The sequence below is a fragment of the Suncus etruscus genome, chromosome 17, assembly GCF_024139225.1.
Source record: "Suncus etruscus isolate mSunEtr1 chromosome 17, mSunEtr1.pri.cur, whole genome shotgun sequence".
Lineage (NCBI taxonomy): Eukaryota > Metazoa > Chordata > Mammalia > Eulipotyphla > Soricidae > Suncus > Suncus etruscus.
The window spans coordinates 23,770,319-23,790,012 of NC_064864.1; the positions used below are offsets into that span (position 1 = coordinate 23,770,319).

The 19,694-nt window shown below is 46.1% G+C and overlaps 1 protein-coding gene and 1 non-coding gene across 2 annotated transcripts in view; one reads left to right on the forward strand and one right to left on the reverse strand.

Moving 5' to 3' along the window:
• The window catches only part of SPECC1L (sperm antigen with calponin homology and coiled-coil domains 1 like), a 120,662-nt gene extending 111,194 nt beyond the window's left edge, over positions 1–9,468 (reverse strand). The window contains exon 1 of the mRNA XM_049790643.1: positions 9,332–9,468. The gene's annotated coding sequence lies outside the window, so the exon portion shown is untranslated. The remainder of the gene's footprint in view (positions 1–9,331) is intronic.
• A 5,270-nt stretch (positions 9,469–14,738) lies between these two features.
• On the forward strand, positions 14,739–14,800 carry LOC125995521 (U7 small nuclear RNA). The gene has a single exon (XR_007491027.1). It is a non-coding gene; the product is annotated as a U7 small nuclear RNA (small nuclear RNA).
• The last annotated feature ends 4,894 nt before the right edge of the window (positions 14,801–19,694 follow it).

The window sequence follows — 19,694 nt, forward strand, 5'->3', positions numbered from 1 at the left end:
TTTTTTCCCTCCAGACTGAACCATTCTACCTGATCCAGATGATTTTACCTCAACCTCCCATATGGTCTCCCAAGCAATGCCAGGAGTTATCCGAATGCAGATATAGGAATAAGCCCTAAGCATCTCTAGCTGTGACCTAGAAACCAAAATATTAACAATAATAATATTAAAAAGAAAAACATGGGGCTTGAGCAATAGCACAGCAGAAGGACGTTTGTCTTGCAAGCTGTCGACCCAGGACTGACTCAGGTTTGATCCCTGACAACCCATACGGTCCCTGAGCCTGCCAGGAGTGATTGCTGAGCGCAGAGCCAGGAGTAACCCCTGAAAACTACCGTGTGTGGCCCAAAAAGCAAAAATAAAAAATTTTTAAAAAGGCAAAACAGGAGCCGGAGTGGTGGCACAAGCAGTAAGGAGACTGCCTTGCATGAGCTAGCCTAGGATGAACTGTGGTTCGATCCCCCGGTGTCCCATATGGTCCCCAAGCCAGGAACTATTTCTGAGCACATAGCCAGGAGTAACCCCTGAGCATCACTGGGTGTGGCCTAAAAAAGGCAAAAAAAAAAAAAAAAAGGCAAAACATACATGATTAAGAGCCAGAGTCAGGAAGTTGTGGAAGATCAGGTGCCAGGCACCTCCAGATGCACTGGCCAGCCCAGATGCATCTGAGACTGTGAAGCAAAGCCACAAGGATGTGGACTTGGGACTGAATCAAGACCTGAATTTGACTGATCATGGCTGACAACTTCCACCACTCCTAAATGTCCAAACTGAAAACTGTGTTTACTAAATTAGACAGACCTAAACTGGGAAGAGAACCACCTTTTCTGAGAAAGGCACTTTCACACCTTTAGAATCCAAACACACTATTCAAGCTGTTTCTGGGTCTGTCTTCTGGACTGCTGGAGACATGGGACCAACTTCACATTCTCGGTCAATAAGGATGTCTCTTACTATCATAGTCAGAGGATTCGAATGCAATTTGGATTAGATATTTACTTTTACACATTATCTTTTTTTTTTGGAGGGGGGGGGTCACACCCGGCAGAGCTCAGGGGTTACTCCTGGCTAGTGGCTCTCGTGCTGCTGGCTGTGTGCATGGCATTCCCCAGCACTGCACTGTCAGGTGTTCAGCCAGGAGCATTGTGAGAAATGAGCCCTTGGGCCCTGTGAGCAATGCTTGGGAGCAAACCTCTTGATAAAAGAGTAAACTCTAAATTATGAGATAGTGTACTTATACTACTGATCATTATGAAATTACTTATGACAATGAATTACAGTAACACCAGCTTATTTAATGGCATTCCCAAAAGTATTAAGAGAATAAAATGTGAAATTTCAAGATGTAATCACATTTTTTAAAAGCATGCACCAAGACACCTGTCACTAGTAAAGAACTGGAGAACTAGAACTCTCAAGACACTCGGGTGGAGGAGATGGTGCAGGTCTGGAAGTTTGGTGGTTACTCTAAAAGTTCTCCAGGATAGGGGCCAGAGCAATAGCTCAGCCAGTAAGGCTAAAATTTTACCTTGCATGTGGCCGACCTAGGTTCTATTTCCAGCATCCCATATGGTCTCCCAAGCCTAGCAGGAGTAATTTCTGAGTACAAACCCAGGAGTAACTCCTGAGCACCACCAAGTGTGGCCCAACAAAACAAAATCAAAAAATTGGCAAATACCACATAACTTCAGTGAGTCCACTCTTAGGGAAGTCCCTAAGAAGTCTCACTCAGGGGGCCAGAGCAATAGGAGCAGGTAGGGCATTGCCTTGTACATGGCCAACCCAGGGTCAATCCCTGGCATTCTATTTACCCTGAACCTGCCAGGAGTAACCCCTGAGTGCAACCAGGTATAGCACTCCCAATAAAAAGAAGTCCCACCCCAAAGAACTTATAACATACGCATGAACATGAACATGAAAGTAATAGCTACATATGTATAAAAGCCCCAATAGGAAAAAAATCAAAGCCCATCAACTAATGACCAGATAAAGTATGAACTATTTATCTGGCTATAAAAGGAACAATGTATTAATATATGCAACTACATACAGATCTTGAAAACGGTATGTTTGAATAGACTCAGTAAAAATGCCAGATAAAAGATTACAGGAGCCATATCCATTTCTGTGAAATAGCCGAAACAGGTAAACCCACTGAGATCAAAAAGTGATCTGTCGGGGGCGGAGAGATAGCATGGAGGTAAGGCATTTGCCTTTCATGCAGGAGGTCATCGGTTTGAATCCCGGCGCCCCATATGGTCCCCGTGCCTGCCAGGAGCAATTTCTGAGCCTGGAGTCAGGAATAACCCCTGAGAGCTGCCGGGTGTGACCCAAAAACCAAAAAAAAAAAGTGATCTGTCATTGTCAGAAGCAGTGACTGCTAATGGAAACATGTTTTTATTCTAAGGTAACAATACACAATTCTGTAAATGTACTAAAAAAACATGGAAACATGTTTTTATTCTAAGGTAACAATACACAATTCTGTAAATGTACTAAAAACCCATTGAAGACATTGCTTCCGAAATGTGAATATACAGACAGTACAGCAGTGGAAACAACCTAACTTAGTGTGTGGCACTGAGTGTAAAAGTTTTACTTTGTCCTCCCCACCCCTCCCCTCTCCCTCCTCTTCCATTTCCCCTCTTCCCTCCCCTGAGTTAAGACCAGACACAGATCAAAAACAAAAATTTTTTTAAGTATAAGATTTTAAGACTGTAATGCTGGAGATGTACTTCAAGAAAGCAAACTGACTGCATGAAGACCCTGGATTCAAACTTGGCATCACAAAACAGGGATAATAGTTGTAATATGGGAATATTTTTGTAAGTGAAGTACTTTTCTTCTTTAACTTTTTTTGCTTTCGTTGGGCTCTATGCACAAGAGAAAATCCTGAAATTTAATCTCTTAATCTCTTAAACCTTTATTGTCCAAACATTAAAAAAAAAGAAAAACCCTGACCACACAACAACAAAAAGAAAAACAACGTGGAAGGCATACAAGAGGAAAATGGGAAGCAATCTGCTCCCAAAGCACATTCTTTCCAAAGCTATGGGGGAGGAATGGCTACTTGGTTTCTGGACAATAAAGCTGACATTAGAAAGAGTATCTTCTTCAGGAAATAAGACTTAAATTACCCACTAAGATACAATTAATCACACTTTGCAAGCTGGTGTACATTGCAGGAAGGTGTTTCACAACTGACAAGGTTAAGTGCAGCACCTGGTCTGAAAGGCTCCTTAAGGGGAGGATTAAGTGGGACTTAGCAAGTGGACTTGCTTGGTAGTGCTAACATGCCTGGTACATACAGCAGACACAGGAATTTTCTGCCAAACCACACACTTTGCTAGGCACAGCTGGGAGAGATCACAAGCAAAAGATAGTGTCAATTCCGAAGTGGACGGGGCAACAGGAGACAGGCAATATCTAACTTGAGTTTTAAAGGTGATAAAAAGAAAGAAAAAAAAAAGTGAGAACATTCCTGCGGAGAGACAAGGAAACTGGACACAGTTCAAAAGATCAAGAGTTGCTCTGCAAAGCTCACTGAAGCACCTAGAGGTGGAAAAAGATCAGAGGAGAGGCCAAAGCTCAGTGAAGTGTCCTGAATACCAAGTGAAGGTGGGTTTGATTACAAAGATAGTGGAAAAAATTTTAAAAATGTAATGGTGGGTGTGGTATGGTGCTGATTAGGAACAGATCAATATTTTCCAAAGACAGATAAACAACCTTCAGGGTTTAACCAAAAAATAAAGGGGAAAACTACAATGAAGACATAAACATGGCAAGATCAGGAAAAACTGATCTGTACAATTTCCTTTATACAATCAACAAGTTTTTTTTGTTTTGTTTGTTTTGTTTGTTTGTTTTGAAAACAGAGCCAGCAGAGGCAGAAAAGCAATCCTCTGAATATAGACATGTGCATTATGAAGTGAGAATCAGGGGTCTCAAACTCAATTTACCTGGGGGCCGCAGGAGGCAAAGTCGGGGTGGATCCATGAGTGCAAAGTCAGTAGTAAGTCTTGAACATTGGGGGGTGTGACCCAAACAACTAAAACAAAACAAAATAAAAAAAGATTCCTCTAGGGCAGGGCCACAAAACAAAAGGAGGTCCGCAAACGGCGAGTTTGAGACCCCTGGGTTGGATTGTTAGGGCATGTGGCTAGCCCGGGTTCAATCCCCAGCATCCCATATGGTCCCCTAAACCTGCCAGGAGTGATTTCTGAGCACAGGGCCAGGAGTAACACAAGTGTCGCTAGGTGTGGCCCAAAAAACATAAAAATAAAAAGAGGTTAAATTATTTTTAATTCAACACTTTCAAAATGTATGGCACAAGATAAAAAAAAATCCATTTTGATATACTTTACATATGTAAATGTAAACAAAAGAGCTGCTTACAATAAAGCTAAATCTTATCTGCTATTAATCACAGAATACCAGGAGTTGGGTGTGGGGTTTTTTTCCCCCCAAGAAAGTGGGGTTATCCCTCCTAGCAGTTTACATGGCTCAGAGTTTATATACTCCTGACTCTACACCAGGGGTCTCAAACTCGCGTTTGTGGCCCTCTGTACATTTTGTGGCCCACGGCCGGCCTTCAAATTTCGCCGTGTTTGCGATTATTCGCTTATCGAATAATCGCAATAGAAATCGCATCAGTAAGAAAAAAATCGCATTAAACATTCGCATAACCCGAGCAGTTCCGTTCGGGGTATGCAAGTGTTTAATGCAATTTTTTTCTTACTAATGCAATTTTTTATTGCGAATATTCGGTAAGAGAAATCTCTTATGTGGCCCTGCCTCACCCCGACGACTTTGCCTCCTGCTGCCCCTAGGTAAATTGAGTTTGAGACCCCTGCTCTACACTCAGGACTCACTCCTGGAGAAAACAATAGTTTTTTGGGTCTTTGTTGTTGTTGTTGTTGTTGTTTTAATTTTTGGGCCATATCTAGCAGTGCTCAGGGGTTACTCCTGGCTCTGAGCTCAGAAATTGTTCCTGGCAGGCTCAGGGAACCATATGGGATGCTGAGAATCTAATCCAGTTCTGTTTTGGGTCAGCCACGTTCAAGATAAACGCTATTGCTCGGGGCTCCCAAGAAGTTTTTTTTTTTTTTTGGGGGGGGGTGAGTCACACCTGACAGCACTCGAGGGTTACTCGTGGCAGGCTTAGGGGACCATATGGGATGCTGGATTCGAACCACCGTCCTTCTGCATGCAAGGCAAACGGCCTGCCTCCATGCTATCTCTATGGCCCCAAGAAGACAAGTTTTAAAGACCGCAGATGCCAAGATCCTCTCTAACATACTCTTTGGAAGAGACCATAGATAACTTCTTCCCCTGCAAGCAAGTTCCCAAACTTAGTAGCTTAATGCCTCCTTTACAGAAAAAGGACGAGGCACCTTCCAAACGCACCCAAAGCTAGGACCTTCCCCAGGATCATCCAAGGAAGCTTACTGGGAAACATGGACCTAACATAACTGCTACCTGATTTCTGTTTTTCTTTTTTTTTTTCTTTTTTTTTTTTTTTGGTTTTTGGGTCACACCCGGCAGTGCTCAGGTGTTACTCCTGGCTGTCTGCTCAGAAATAGTTCCTGGCAGGCACGGAGGACCATATGGGACACTGGGATTCGAACCAACCACCTTTGGTCCTGGATCGGCTACTTGCAAGGCAAACGCCGCTGTGCTATGTCTCTGGGCCCGCTACCTGATTTCTTGATGGTCATGTTGCTTCACAGCATAATACTGAGGCCCCAATGTAAAGATTTCTAAATTGACAGACAACTCCAATAGTGATTTCTTTACCTCAGCAATTAGTCTTCTCAGTACCAACAGTTGTAACTACAGGGAAGCATATTCTTGCCTCAGTTTATTTCACTGGCAAAACAACCCACACATCAAGTTCTCCTAACGTTTTTCTATGTAGTAGTTAAGGATGATCAGAAAAAGCAAACTTCTGAAAATTTCTTGGGGCTGGAGCTATATACAGTACAGCGGGTAGGGCATTTGCCTTGCACGGAACTGACCCAGGTTCAATCCCCAGCATCCCTATGGTTCCCTGAGCACGTCAGGAGTAATTTCTTTTTCCTTTTTTTTCTTTTTTTTTTAGGTTTTTGGGCCACACCAGGAGGCACTCAGGGGTTACTCCTGGCTCTGCGCTCAGAAGTCACTCCTGGCAGGCTCAGGGAGCCATATGGAATGCCAGCATTCAAACCGGGTCCGACCGAATGCAAGGCATTCTTACCGCTGTGCTATCGCTCCAGCTCCAACCAGGAGTAATTTTTATGCGGAGCCAGAAGTAACTCAAATGCTACTGGGTATGGCAAAAAAAAAAAAAAAAAAAAAGAAAAATAAATTAAAAAAACTAAAACCTAAAAATTTCTCCATTGGGTATTACAACCAACTACAAAATAAAACCATTTACACTAATTGATTTGTTTTGACTTTTTTTTTTTTTTTGCGATGACAGGGATTAAATAGAGATCCTGGCACATAAAAGGCAAGTGCTCTGATGAGCTCTACCGCTGAGCTACATTCTCCTGGCCAATCCATTTACCTTTAAAAAATAATTGAGGGGAGGGGCCGGAGCAATAGCACAGCGGTAAAACGTTTGTCTTGCACGCGGCTGACCCAGGACGGACCTGAGTTCGATCCCCAGCGTCCCATAAGATCCCCTGAGCCAGGAGTGATTTCTGAGCACATAGCCGGAAGTAACCCCAGACCATCACCAGGTGTGGCCCAAAAACACACACACAAAAAAAAATTGAGGGTGATGGATGTGGCCTAGTGACTTGCAAAAACAAGAATCTCTTTTACAGCTAAAAATTCTAAGATGAACTCTCTCCTATTTTCCATTTACCACCTCTCACTGTCACCATGTCTTAATAAAATACGCCTATTTGAACCTCAGGAAAATGACTCATTTTTTGAATGAATAAACTTAGTTTTATGAAAATCTTCACAACATCCTTTTCTTGTTATGTAGGAAGAGTCACAGCTCCCTTTCAGGGAACATAAGCTGGATCTGCTCAAACTTTTTTTTTTTTTTTTTGGTTTTTAGTTTTTGGGTCTCACCGGGCAGCACTCGGGTTACTCCTGGCTCTATGCTCAGAAATTACTCCTGGTAGGCTCGGGATGCCATATGGGATGCTGGGATTTGAATCAGAGTCCTTCTGCATGCAAGGCAAACACCCTCCCTCCATGCTATCTCTCCGGCCCCAAGATCTGCTCAAATTTTTATGATGCCCCCAGTCCTGAGATAGAAGTGTTCACACAACAATGGCCTGGGTGAGAAGATCCCGAAGTTTTAAGAACTCTGTCTAAGCAGGACTGTAGAGGCAGAGACCCATTAACGGTTCAAATGGGCATATTAAGCACCTTTCCATCCGGTCTTTCTCCTCCTTCATCTCCTCCTTCATCTCCCTATCTAAGACAGGAAAGGAAGGTCCCCAAAGGAAAATTTAGTGCTTGGCCCTGAGCCATAAAGCAGGAAGAACAGCTCCCGCCTCCTGGCACCGCTTCTGCTGAGCTGGACTGTCTACACACCTTTACGCACACTAGCCCTGGGGTTCAAATGCGTCAGTCGGGTCTGATGGATTATGAAAACCTAAGTCTGAAGCAGAGCAACGCTATCATTTGAGTCCACCAAAATGAAAGAAGTCCCTCGTCGGGTCCATCACAAAGAAAAGCTCCGCTTGGAAGAAGTGGTTTCTCCAGATGACCCACTACAGAAGAGACCCAGCTTCAGGTTTAAGTGGTAATTCGGATACGAACTTCACCTTTAACCGTCAAAGCTGGAAACCCTCTCCACTTACTGATGCTCAAATTGTACACACAAAAAAAAAGCCTTTCCAGGAAACAATACTCGTTTTCCTTTTTTTTTTCCTTCGTTTTAGGGTCACACCTGGAAGTGCTCCAGGTTTACTCCTGGCTCTGCGCTCAAGGGGGGGGGGGTCACTCCTGGAAGGGCTTGGATTGCAGAGGACTGAACCGAGGTCAACTACGTGCAAAGCAAGAACTTCATCTTCCTGAAGATGAGCAACAATCTTCCAGCTACCAAAGAAGAAGTCCATCAGAGAGGGAAAGGATTTTGGAGAAAAAAGGTTCCATACTGCACACTGCACTGATCTTTCCTCTAAAGAGGAGGGGCTCCCCTAGGTTGCTTACTGCTCCCCTGAACTCTCAGCGTGGGCTGCCTCTTACCCACGGGGCCCCATAGCTCTTTTCACCTCCAGCAGGACAGCAAACAAGCGCTGGGCTCTGCAATATTCTCTCATTTCTCCAACATACTGTGAGAACTCGGGAAAACACCATCACGGCTCTTTTCCCACCCCATTTTTCTCTCTCCGTGTGACTGAGCAGGGATGGTCGGAATCACTGCTGGAAAGGGGGATTTTCCTGAGTCCTCCCTTACTTGCCTGCAAACGATCACTGGGGGTTTCATTCCCCGTAGAGGGGGCCAATGGGTTGAAAAGCTGGAGGAAAAAAAATCCCTTCCCTTCTCCAAGCCCTGTCCAGGGGCGCTGCCCCCAAAATCAACTCTGCTGGGGCCGGAGAGATAGATAGCATGGAGGCAGAGCGTTTGCCTTTCATGCAGAACGACAGTGGTTCGAATCCTGGCATCCCGTAAGGTCCCCCCTTGATCCTGCCAGGAGCGATTTCAGAGTGTAGAGCCAGGAGGAACCCCTGAGCAAAGCCGGGTGTGATCCAAAAAAAAAACCCAAAACAAAAATCAACTCTGCTGACCCTAACTTAAACACTGACAACCATGACCAAGCTTGGAACACCGAGCCGTGCACAAGTATGCGGGTTTTGGGGTGTAGCTTGGGGGCGGGGGCAATCTGAAGGTTTTGGAAAGTGGGGGTGCAAAAAAAAAGCACCAACCACAGCACACCCCAAAGTCTAGTGCAGGTTTCTCATGGCCCCCAGAAGAGCAGCAGGCCAGGCCGGGCTGGGGCGGGGGCCAGAATTGGGATACCAGGCAAGCAGCAGGAACCAAGAGGAAAAGCAAACTGCAAGGGTCGCGCCCGGCCCCTGGGCTCAGAAGGGACCCGGCGGGACGACCACCCGCTCCTCTCGGGACACCGGGCCATTGCAGCTCAAGCAAGGAGCCCGGGCGGGAGCACAGCGGGGCGGGGGGTCCCCGGGCTCCAAGCCGGGCCCGGGCCGGCGAGCCGAGGGGCACTGCGCAGGCGCAGATGGGCTGGGGGCCCAGGCGCGGAGAGCGCAGGCGCGGGGGCCGCCGGGGTCTGCGGGGTCGCCCGGGCCCGGCCGCGCGGGCGGCGATGTGTGAGGGCGCCACCGCCTCAGGGAATCCCACCGGCCCGGCTCCGGCTCTTACCGTGCGGCGCCGCCTCGCTCGCTCGCCCGCTCGCTCTCTAGCTCCGGACTGTAGCCGGGCGGCGAGCGCGCCCGACGGCGCGGCCCGAATCCGTTGAGTCCGGCCTCAGGGAGCAGCAGCCAACCCGGCGGCGCAGTTCGTCCGGGCCGCGCCCTCGGCCCGCCCCCCTGCACGCCCGGCGCGGTTTCGGCCGACTGCGCACGCGCAAAGTAGGCCACGCCCACCTTTTTTTGTTTGCTCCGCCTGCTTACCTTTGTTTGCCCCGCCCATCCCACTGTCTTTTTCCCTCCTCCCACCTCAAATCCTAGGTTGCGCAGGCGCTCTACCATTAGGGCTAGTTCGAGCTTGTACGCATGCGTCAGCCTCGCCCTGGTTCTTTTTTTTTTTTTTTTGGCTGGGGGTGATGGCTGCTGGCCTGGCTGGGTCTTAGAGCTGCTCTTTAGACCCCAAGATTTCTAGTTCAAAGGTTCATCCTCCCTGCAACAATTATATACGTCTTGGAACAGGGACAGGGCTAGGCATGAGGCCTGTGTGGAAAAAGCCCTTTAAGCATCCGTCCTGATGCTCCTTCCTAGCACACAGCAAGGGAACAAGGACCAGAAAGAAGAGAGCAACCTAAAAATTGACCTTTAGGGGCCGGAGAGATAGCATGGAGGTAAGGCGTTTGCCTTTCATGCAGGAGGTCATCGGTTCGAATCCCGGTGCCCCATATGGTCCCCTGTGCCTGCCGGGAGCAATTTCTGAGCCTGGAGCCAGGAATAACTCCTGAGCACTGCCGGGTGTGACCCCCCCCCCCAAAAAAAAAACAAAAAAAAAATGACCTTTAATATATGTCCTTTATCGATTAGGGAAATTCTCTTACATCTCAGCAATGCATTAATATCACGGGTTTTATTTTCCCCTTTTGGTAGTTTGGACTGAATCAAAATTTGTCATCTTAGCTTTCTGACAAAAGGACAATAGAGTTCAGTGCACTCAAAAGAAAGAAAAATCTACGTTTGTCTTACAAGTCAAACCTTTACCCTCCCCTAGCTTCCCCAAGTATTGCTGAAGACGGGCAGAAAGTGGATTTTGTTGTGTGTTAAAGACTCTGGACAAAAAAGGACAAAGGAAATGAATACCAGGAGAGTACACCCTGCAGCGCTCAGGTTACTCCTGGCTCTACGCTCAGGAATCACTCCTGGCAGGCTTGGGGGAACATACGGGATGCCAGGATTCGAACCACTGTCCTGCATGCAAAGCAAATGCCCTACCTTCATGCTATTCCTCCGACCCCAGCAAGATAGCTTTTATTCAAACTTATTTAGAAAGATCTCACATGATCTGAGCAGCCTGTCATAGTCGAAAGTTCTAGAAATGGTTTTCTCACTATGCCCTCAAGTCTATAGAGTAACTTCCAGGACGAGTGGTTGGGCTATAGTGTCTGTTCCTCACATCCTCCCAAATACAGGGAAAACAAACTGACTAAATTAACTCTGGAAGACAGGCTTTGAAGGCATGATGGTGTTGTCCTTTATCAAGTAACTCGAGAGTGTTAGATGTTCGCTAGATGTCTTCTTTCCTAAGAACAATGTGTATTCTTTCTTTTTTTTTTTTTTTTTTTAGGTTTTTGGGCCTCACCCGGCGGTGCTCAGGGGTTACTCCTGGCTGTCTGCTCAGAAATAGCTCCTGGCAGGCACGGGGGACCCTATGGGACACCGGGATTCGAACCAACCACCTTTGGTCCTGGATCGGCTGCTTGCAAGGCAAACACTGCTGTGCTATCTCTCCGGGCCCAATGTGTATTCTTTCTTTTTTTTGTTTGTTTTTTGTTTTTGTTTTTGGGCCACACCCGGTGACGCTCAGGGGTTACTCCTGGCTATGCGCTCAGAAGTCACTCCTGGCTTGGGGGACCATATGGGACGCCGGGGGATCGAACCGAGGTCCATCCTAGGCTAGCGCAGGCAAGGCAGGCACCTTACCTCCAGCGCCACCGCCCGGCCCCGTGTATTCTTTCTATACTTGTAAACGATCTCTATAAACTGAGACCTGTGAGGGTGAGTTAGACCCTCAGATATGTATTAACGAAAAAGAGCTCTGCATCCGTCAGTTTAAAAAAAGGCTCCCTCTTTTAGAACTTCATGCCAGCTCTGTAAAAACTAGATGGAGGAGATTCAGGCTGGAGACTATAGTATCCAGGTTCTAGTCCCAGCACTGTATAGGATTCCCCAACCTCCACCAGGAGAAAGTCTTGAAAACAATCAGGTGGGGGTCAGAGCAATCATAAAGCAGGTAGGGTGTTTGCCTTACACTCAGCCAATTCAAGTTCAATCCCTGGCATTCTATTTGGTCCCCTGAGCATCCCAGTTTAATTCCTGAGTTCAGAATCAGGAGTGACCCTGAGCATTGCCAGACACGGTCCAAAAAAACAAAAAGAAGACAAAAAAGGAAACAGCCAGGTGTGGCAAGAAACAAAAGTAATAAATAACAGAAGGCTTTAATTTAAAAACTAAAATTCAGACTCCAAATAGTGTTGTACTTGTTCAAAACAGCTGGCAAACGCTAGAAGAAATGGAACAAGACTGATCACTGGCACCTGCCATCTCCTTGCTGCTACTCACAAGCTCTGCACATTGCTAAAATGAAAACCAAAGCTTTCGCAGATCAGAGAGAGAGAGAGTACAGCAGTACAGCACTCACTTCACATGTGGCCAACCTGGGTTCAAGGTCCAGCACCCCATACAGCAACATACCTCTTAGAGTCTCCCTTATTTCAGCCTGTAGTCTTGGCGTCAGTTTCTGGCTGAAATCACTCAGCCCAGAGTGATATTTATTTTCTTCTTTCAGTCTTTCTTTCTTTCTTTTGCTCTTTCCTTTTCTTTTTCTTTCTTCTTTCTCTTTTCTTTCTCCCTTCTTTTCTTTCTTTCTTCCTTCCTTCTTTCTTTTCTTCCTTCCTTTCTTTGTTTCTTTTTGTGAAGCAACATAGCTTTTTTGAGGGGGTAATCACACCCAGCAGCGCTCGGGTTACTCCTGGCTCTACGCTCAGGAATCACTCCTGGCAGGCTTGGGGGACCATACGAGATGCCGGGATTCGAACCACTGTCCTTCTGCATGCAAGGCAAATACCCTACCTTCATGCTATTTCTTTGACCCCAGCAATATAGCTTTTATTCAAACTTGTTTAGAAAGATCTCACATCTCATAGAAAGACAGACAAGCCACTAAGATATGTGTTCAAAGGAGAACTTGGGTTTTATGAGCAAACCAGGAGTGATTGCTAAGCACAGACACAGAAGTAATCATTGAGAACTGCCAAGTATGGCCAAGGAATAAAAAAACAAAAACACCTTCCTTATTTTATTTTAGTTGGGAGAGTATTTGTTGTTTTTGTTTTTTGTTTTTTGTTTGTTTTTTTGTTTGGTTTTTGGGCCACACCCATTTGATGCTTACGGGTCACTCCTGGCTAAGCGCTCAGAAATCGCCCTTGGTTTGGGGGGACCATATGGGACGCGGGGGGATCCAACCGCGGTCCTTCCTTGGCTAGCGCTTGCAAGGCAGACACCTTACCTCTAGCGCCACCTTGCCGGCCCCGTTTGTTTTGTTTTTTGGGTCACACCTGGAGGTGCTCAGGGGTTACTCCTGGCTCTGCAATCAGAAATCACTCCTAACAGGCTTGGGGACTATACGGGAAGCCAGGGATCGAACCCAGGTCAGCCCCATGTCGGCTGTGTGCAAAGCAAAAGCCCTATCACTGTGCTATCTCTCCTGCTCCTGGGTTATTTGTTTTGATTTGAGATCACATCCAGCAATGCTCCTGGATTACTCCTGGGTCTGTGTTCAGGGCCATGCCTGGAAGTCCATATGTGATGCTGGAGATAAAATTGATTGGCTGTGGGCTGGAGTGGTGGTGCAAGCAGTAGGGAGTTTGCCTTACTTACATGCACTAACCTACGACGGACTGCTGTTCGATCCCCGGGGTCCCATATGGTCCACCAAGCCAGGAACAATTACTGAGCGCATAGCCAAATTGGTTGGCTAAATGCAAGTCCTTATTTCAAATGTAACAAAACCATAAATGATGTAAAAGACTGGAGTGCATGCTGTGTAAGCAGGAGTCTCAGGTCTGATCCTTAGCAAGCCATAGTCTGAGCACTGCCAGGAGTTATCTCTGAACTCAAAGCAGAAATTGTTAGTTTTTAAAGAGATTTTGGGGGACTGGAGTGATAATACAAAGGGTTCAATCTCAGCACCACATAGGAATGAGCCCCACCAGGAGTGATCCCTGAGTGCAGAACCAAAAATAACCCCTGAGCCTTAGATATGACCCAAAAACAGACCAACAAAGAGGAAGAAGGGGCTGGAGAGATAGCATAGTGGTAGGGCATTTGCCTTGCATGCAGCTGAGGACGGATGGTGGTTAAAGTTCCAGCATCCCATATGTTCCCCCCAAACCTGCCAGAAGCGATTCTGAGTACAGAGCCAAGAGTAACCCCTGAGCACCACTGGGTGTGGCCCAAAAACAAAACAGGAAGGAAGGAAGGAAGGAAGGAAGGAAGGAAGGAAGGAAGGAAGGAAGGAAGGAAGGAAGGAAGGAAGGAAGGAAGGAAGGAAGGAAGGAGGGAGGGATGGAGGGAGGGAAGGGAAGGAGGGAGGGAGGAAGGAAAGAGAGAGAGAGAAAGAAAGAAAGAAAGAAAGAAAGAAAGAAAGAAAGAAAGAAAGAAAGAAAGAAAGAAAGAAAGAAAGAAAGAAAGAAAGAAAGAAAGAAAGAAAGAAAGAAAGAAAGAAAGAAAGAAAGAAAGAAAGAAAGAAAGAAAGAAAGAAAGAAAGAAAGAAAGAAAGAAAGAAAGAAAGAAAGAAGAGAGAGAGAGAAAGAGAAAGAGAAAGAGAAAGAGAAAGAGGGACCAGAGAGATAGTATGGAGTAAGGTGTTTGCCTTGCATGCAGAAGGTCATTGCTTCAAATCCCAGCATCCCATATGGTCCCCCTGAGCATGCCAGGAGCAATTTCTAAGCATAGAGCTGGGAGTAACCCCTGCATGCTGCCCGGTGTGACAAAAAAAAAAAGGAAGGAAGGAAGGAAGGAAGGAAGGAAGGAAGGAAGGAAGGAAGGAAGGAAGGAAGGAAGGAAGGAAGGAAGGAAGGAGGGAGGGAGGGAGGGAGGGAGGGAGGGAGGGAGGGAGGGAGGGAGGGAGGAGGGAGGGAGAAAGAGAGAGAGAGAGAGAGAAAGAAAGAAAGAAGGAAGGAAAGGAAGGAAGGAAGGAAGGAAGGAAGGAAGGAAGGAAGGAAGGAAGGAAGAAAGAAAGAAAGAAAGAAAGAAAGAAAGAAAGAAAGAAAGAAAGAAAGAAAGAAAGAAAGAAAGAAAGAAAGAAAGAAAGAAAGAAAGAAAGAAAGAAAGAAAGAAAGAAAGAAAGAAAGAAAGAAAGAAAGAAAAAGTGTTACAGCGCTTTTAGAATTTGTCCAGCAGGCCTTCTGGTCTCCACCGGAAGCCCCCCCCCCAAAAAAAAAAAAGAAAGAAAGAAGAAAGGAGATTTGGGGCACACTATTCTGCAGCTGCCCAGTCACAGACTTTCCTCTCTCTTGCCTCTGTATTTCCTAAATGAAAGTATAATTGTGTGGGATATTTAATTCTTCTCTTTTTTTGTTTTTTTGGCCCACACCCGTTTGATGCTCAGGGGTTACTCCTGGCTAAGCGCTCAGAAATCGCCCCTGGCTTGGGGGGACTATATAAGACGCCAGGGGATTGAACTACAGTCCTTCCTTGGCTAGCGTTTGCAAGGCAGACACCTTACCTCTAGCGCCACCTCACCGGCACCTTTAATTCTTTTCTAAACTAATATTTCCAGTTCTTCCATTTAATGAATGAGTTAAGTGAGTCCTTTGATGTGTGTTTATTTTATATTTGAGTCACCATTTTACTTTTCTTTTTTAATTACAAAGCTCACCATAGAGATAGTATAGGATATGTACGAAGTTTGTCTTTAAATAGCCAACTTCCATTCGATTCCCTGAGCATCTCTGGTTGTAGTGCCCACCCTTCCCCAGCAAAATAATTAATTAAAAGGCCACCTTTAATACTTTGATGTGACCCCCTGGGAGATTAAAAGAAAAAAAAGAAAAAAAACTTGGGAAGAGGGGTCTCTCTCACTACAGGAATGGTCCTGCAGCTCAGATGTTAACCTGAGGTTAAAGAAACATAAACGGGACGAACTGAAACTCCTCAGTGCTATGGACAAGTTGAGAAACCAGGATGAAATGCAAGCTTGGGAGGCTCCAGGGACGTGACTGCACAGCAGGATGATTGGACATGAGGTCACGAGAACTTGACTTCCTCTTCCTTTTTTCCTTTTTTACTACTACAAATCTCCGTGCTCCTCTGCTTGTAGCAACAGCAGAACTGAAAGCCTGTTATTTTGCACTTTTCTTTGAGAGAGTTGTGTAGAAAAACATGTGAAATATTGAGTCCTGGATGGTGATGGATGGTAATGAGATGGATGGAGGGGCCTTTCTCCTCCAGCCTGGACCACGCACATGCACCTGCAACCCCCTCCAGCCGGTGGGTCTGTGGGTGGCAGTGAGACAATGATCCACAGTCAGTCAGGTTTCAGGAGACATCAACTTTATTCAGGCCCTGGCCAACATGTGTGGCCTATAATCTTAAATCTTTTTAAGCAAGCTCCATCAGTAGCCCTGTGTTCAACCTGTCTCCTATTCCTCCATCCTGCCAACCTCTCCTGCCACTACTTCCGCCATCTCTCTCTAAATTCCTGAATCAATCCTCTTCCTGCCCCTGAGGCAATCCTTTTGTTTCCTACCAAGGACACCTCCCAGAAATGGGCAGGTCTTACCATCAGGTAAGGTTTTGCAGAAGATGGGGATGGGGTGACATCTCCCCCTTTTTGAATAATTAATGAAGAAGTGTAATAAGGGGCTGGCAAGGTGACGCTAGAGGTAAGGTGTCTACCTTGCAAGCGCTAGCCAAGTAAAGGACCACGTTCAATCCCCCGGTGTCCCATATGGTCCCCCCAAGCCAGGGGCAATTTCTGAGCGGTAGCCAGGAGTAACCCCTGAGCATTAAAAGGGTGTGGCCCAAAAAAACCAAAAAAAAAAAAAAAAAAAGAAGAAGAAGGGTAATAAGCTTTTGTTTTCCTGACTTCTGCCAGCCAAAGTCGGGAACCTTAATATTCTCAAAAGCCACAAATTCTAAAGAGAAAATTAACAGTCACACTGCTTTTTTTCTTTTGTTTTGAGGCCCCACTGACAATGGAGTCATTCCCAATGCGGGTACTTAGAAGTCACTCTTAGTGGTGTTCTGCAGACCAGGTGGTGCTGGGGGATCAAGCTCGGGGTTCCCACATACAAACTATATACTCCAGCATTCCAATCATGACGTTTTTCTCTTTTTCTTTCTTTCTTTTCTTTTCTTTCTAACCTTCTTTCCTCCCTCCTTCCCTCCCTCCCTCCCTCCCTTCCTTCCCTTGCATTTGATTTACAAATCCCCTCTTCCTCCACTGACCAAGTACTCTTTTTTTTTTTTTTTTTTTTTTTGGTTTTTGGGCCACACCCGGTGACGCTCAGGGGTTACTCCTGGCTATGCGCTCAGAAGTCGCTCCTGGCTTGGGGGACCACATGGGACGCCGGGGGATCGAGCCGCGGTCCGTCTCCTAGGCTAGCGCAGGTAAGGCAGGCACCTTACCTCGAGCGCCACCGCCCGGCCCCTGACCAAGTACTCTTAACCAATTCAAGATGCCAGTTGCTGGTTCCAGATTGAGTATCCAGGTGTTCCTTGAGGTGTGTTGTTACTGAATTTGAGTTCATCTGCTTACTGCTCAAAGGTCAGTTACTCAAGAGTGGAGTAAAAAATGATGGAAAGGGGCTGGAGAGATAGCATGGAGGTAAGTGTTTGCCTTTCATGCAGAAGGACGGTGTTTCAAATCCTGGCATTCCATATGGTTCCCTGTGCCTGCCAGGGGCGATTTCTGAGCCTAGAGCCAGAAGTAGCCCCTGAGCACTGCCAGGTGTGACCCAAAAACCAAAACAAAACAAAAAAAAAATGATGGAAAAAATAGAGTGTCTTTAGGTACTAACAGCCCAAGAAGATGGTGGAAAGCTTGCCCTCTCAGTTTGGGCCAAGGGGTCACACAAAACTAGTTGGGAAAGTTTAGTTAGAAGAAATTAATGGCCGTGGGCAGAACAGAAGGGAGTTTTGTCTCAAAGCTGCCTGGGCTGGCATCAGTGGTTAATGAATTCTTGGAGGATGACGGTTTGTTGCTTGAAATATGGTCAGCCAGCCTCCTTCACCAGGGTCTGCACGATAAGAGCTTTTCCAGAAGGCCTGTTGTTGACTCTCCTCCAAGGGAGAGAGGCATTTGTGGGAAGGATCAGCCCTGAAGTGTTCTCAGAAAGCCTGTTTGCTCAGCTCCATCCATAACTGGACCTAGTCCAACATCAAACACACAGGGCATGAGAACATCTCTGGGGATTGAAGGAGCAGGCAAAAATCTGGAGGAGAGTGAGATGATAACAACAACATTTGGAGAAGTAGTCCCAGGTCTCAGGCTTGCTCACTTATTTGGTGGCTGGTGGATCCACTGCCACTGGTAGAGCCTAGTGGTGGGTCAGATTGGATTGTGGTTCATTCCATTTCATGAACTGGACCCAGCAGTCAGTGCCTTCATGGCCAACTCCCTGTACCAATAGCTATTGGAACTCCTGGAACACACCTAGAACTGCAAGGTTTCATTTTCACAGGCTGTTTGGATTAACTAATTTACAGAAAGAAATCAACTCTTTTATTCACTTTGAATCTTCATTTAAAGGAGTCAAAGAAATAGTACAGGAGTTAAATAAAGGACTTGTCTTGTACATGCCAGCAAGATTCTTGGCATTCCCCAAGCACCACCAGGAGAGATTACTCAGCAGCAAAATAAGTCCTACCCCAAATTCCCAAAACAGCTACAGACATTTTGAATCTTTTTTTTTTTTTTTTTGTTATTTTTGGGCCACACCCGGTAACGCTCAGGTGTTACTCCTGGCTATGCGCTCAGAAGTTGCTCCTGGCTTGGGGGACCATATGGGACACCGGGGGATCGAACCGCGGTCCGTCCAAGGCTAGCGCAGGCAAGGCAGGCACCTTACCTTTAGCGCCACCACCCGGCCCGACATTTTGAATCTTTACTAAACCACTTTTACTCAAGGAGATCTTGGTAGGGGCTGGAGAGATAGCATGGAGGTAAAGCATTTGCCTTTCATGCAGAAGATCATTGGTTTGAATCCCAGCATCTCATATGGTCCCCCGAGCCTGCCAGGAGCGATTTCTGAGCATGGAGCCAGAAGTAATCCCTGAGCACTGCCGGGAATGATCCAAAAACAAAACAAAACAAAACAAAACAAACAAACAAAAAAAAAAAAGATCTTGGTAGGGACTGGAGTGATAGCACAGCGGTAGGGCATGTTGTGTTTGCCTCACACATAGCTGACCCAGGACAAACCTTGGTTCAATCCCTAATGTCCCATATGGTCCCGCAAGCCAGGAGCAATTTCTGAGCACATAACCAGGGGTAACCCCTGAGCTTCACCGGGTGTGACCCAAACACCCTGCCAAAAAAAGATCTTGGTAAATAGTGTATGAATACTAATCTAATAAGTGAATTATTTGTGGATTTTCTCCGTATGAATATGTATTCTTGTGAAAATATGTATAATAAACATATGGAAGCAGATGTAATAAAGACTTACTTGAGAACAACAGTTTTTATTTTATATTTGTTTGGGGTCACACACTTTAAGGTTGCCCCTGGTTCTGTGCTTGGAAGTTGCTACCAGTGATGTCCAAAGTGCTGAGGAATTTAACCTAGTTCTCTCACATGCAAACATGAGCTCAGTCCTTTGAGTTTATTCTCTAGCATTACAATAGCAGTATATATTTTAGGAGGTTTGGGGGCTACACCCAGCAGTGCTCAGTGGTTACTCCTGGCTTTGCACTCAGAAATTGCTCTTGGCAGGCTTAGGGGACCATATGGGATGCCGGGATTCGAACCAAAGACCTTCTGCATGAAAGGCAAACGACTTACCTCCATGCTCTCTCTCTGGCCCTCAGCTGCATATTCTCACACACACACACACTCCAGGACATCACCCAACTCTGTGTCAAGCAAATGACCATCTTTTCTATCCTGATGATTCCTACTCGGACACATTCTTGTATGTCATGATTTTATTTTTAGTCTTTTGGGTGGGAGCTGAAGGTCACATCTAGCAGCTTTGGGTCACTTTTAGATGTGTTTGGGGAACAGTCTTGTGCTAGGGATCAAACTGGGATTGACCACACAAAAGGCAAATGCCTGTACTAGTTCTCCAGCTCTTTGTGATTTGTTGTTGTTGTTGTTG